The 2,558-nt window shown below is 44.4% G+C and overlaps 1 pseudogene; it reads left to right on the top strand.

Moving 5' to 3' along the window:
* Positions 1–568: 568 nt before the first annotated feature.
* On the top strand, positions 569–2,113 carry LOC116088534 (annotated as a pseudogene).
* Positions 2,114–2,558: the final 445 nt, after the last annotated feature.

Here is a 2,558-nt window from a genome sequence, read left to right as displayed (position 1 = left end):
TTTATCTAATATTTACTGTTCAGTTTTCTGGGGGAAATGTTTGTGTTGTCTGCAAACAAATGACATTGTATATCTGGAAACTATTTTAAGAAATTAGTTTTAAAATACAGTAGGATATAGGGCAAATATTATTCTCTGCTGCTGCTGTAGTTGCAGACGTTACAAAGGTATGTGAAGTCATTTGGAGGGCAAAGATGAAAGCAGGGTGTAATTTCCAATAAAGAAATTATCACTCAAAATTTTACATGAGTAATGCTACTTGTGTTTATAAACATAATCAGAGAGGTCCATGTGAAAAGATATGGATTGCGCCATCAGTCTGTGAGGTGAGCCCAAGAACAGGACATTTTAGAAGAAAGGTGCAATGTGTGGTCCTCCAAGGTAGGGGTCGCTGTTGTCCAACTGAGTTGATGGTATGGCAGAGCGGCTCATCTTGGACGCCATTTTAACGACGAGGCTGAGGCACGACGCTGTTCGCAGTTTAGCCACTGCAGTCTAGCTTGAGGTTTTTGTCTTTGGCCAGTACTTCTGACGGGGAAGTTCACATTTTCACCCTTCAGACGAAGCCATGGGAGCCCTAAGCAGTCGAATGCAGTCTAGAAGAAATCCTGAGGAAAATGAGCCTGCTAGAGAAGGTGACGTTAGAGAAGAGGAGGCCATGGAAGCCGGAGAAGAAGCGGGCCGGCCTGTTGACCAAGGAGATCAGGCAAGTGAACAGCCGGGAGTTTCCACTGGTCAGGGCGGCCACAAGCGGAAGGGCAGCCCAGGAGGACCATCGGCCACATTTCCCCATAAGAGAATGACAAAGGCCAGAGGTATATATGAATCACTTTTCCTGAGGGGGGAGGATAGTGATGTAAGGATCTGTGCGTTTCAGAAGGAGTGGAACTTGCACAAGTCCTACCTCTGCCGATCTGGGTACTTTGCTAGCATGTTCTGTGGTGCCTGGCGGGAGGCGTATATGGACACAATAGAGATGCAGATGCCTGATGAAAATATTGATCGCGAGGCTTTCCATGAGGTTTTGGGCTTCTTGTACAGTAGAAGAATGGACATTCCCCCCCACCGAGTCATTGCCATCTTGGCCACAGCCAGTATGCTGCAATTGGATGAATTAATTAAGCAGTGTGAGGATATGATGAGGGACACAGTCAGTACCGAGACTGTGTGCAGCTACTATTACTCTGCTGAGAATTATGGGCTCCAGAGCATCAGATATGTTTGCTGCCAGTGGCTCTTAGACAACCTGATGACCAAGCAAAATGATGAACTATTGTCAGAAATCAATCCGGATCTCATGAAAGAGCTCATTGCCTCTTCAGATCTTTTGGTGGTTGGAGTGGAGATGGATGTATATACTACACTGAAAAAATGGATGTACCTGCTGCTGGAAGCACCCACATGCTCAGAATCTCAAAGAGCAGTATTGCCAGCAGAGTTGTGCTTTGCAAAGTTCAAAAACGAGTCAGATAGTAGCCGTTTTCTGGACTGTGATCGGGGGAGAGCCTTTGTGTCCGTGTTCCAGAAGCTAAGGCTTCCCTACATCATCTGTGACCTGCCTTCAGCACAGGTTATTAACCGGGATGGACTGATCCCTGCAACATGGTTGACCCCAGTATACAAAGAACAATGGCTAGCACTTATTCAGGCAGAACAGTCCAGGGAAATTGGGCCAATGGATATCTATGTGTCTGACATCCATGGAAGCAGTATGAGGTGTGGAGGCCAACTTTTAACAGATGAGCGATGCAGCTGGACCTGGTCTGGCTTCGACTTTGGCTGGGACTTGGTCGTATGCTATACCAACAGACGCATTATATTCCATCGCAGTGCAATGAATAAAACCTGTGGCCTTGGTGTCAGCTTACTCTGGCAGAGAAAAGTTGCCTTCCGTCTGCGAGTGATCTCATTGGACAGTACTGGAAAAGCTGTTCTCAGAAAAGAGACTGAATATAGTGTTCTTGCTCTGGGAAAGGATGAAGAACTAGAAGTGGTGAATCTAGAAAACGAAGATATAATTTTCCCCATGTATGTGGCATGCAACTTCCTCTACATTCCTGGAGAGAGAGGCTCTGGACGAAGTGGGGAATCAAGCAGAAGTCTAATGAACTAAGAAGCCCTTCCATGAGGTCAAGGGTTGGCAACATCTTGAAGATTCCATCTGCCTCTATGAAACTAACCAGACTTGACCATCACTGATGATCTACTGTGCAGGAGTGTCTGTTGAAGAAAAAGCCCATAAAATTTGAGACTATCTTGGAATATATGAGAAGTTACTCCAAACTGCCAAAAACATAATTCTACAGTTACTGTGGCAATTTATCCTTGATTACCACCTATCAACATCTACATAATTTCTAAGGACACTGCAACAACTGAGAGAAGGAAAACGTGAGCCTACCTAACCTACTGCTTAGTGAATATTTTAAAAATCAATTCTTATAGATTAACTTAATGTTTAAAGAAGTATTTTGAGTTCTCTTTTAGTTATATTTAGAACTGCCCTATTCTACTCAGTTTCATTGTTTTGTTCTTCTATTCCTCCTTCCCTCCCTATG

The sequence above is a fragment of the Mastomys coucha genome, chromosome X, assembly GCF_008632895.1.
Source record: "Mastomys coucha isolate ucsf_1 chromosome X, UCSF_Mcou_1, whole genome shotgun sequence".
NCBI lineage: Eukaryota > Metazoa > Chordata > Mammalia > Rodentia > Muridae > Mastomys > Mastomys coucha.
Note: the sequence above shows the minus strand (reverse complement) of the source record. Positions and strands in the feature narration are given on the sequence as shown.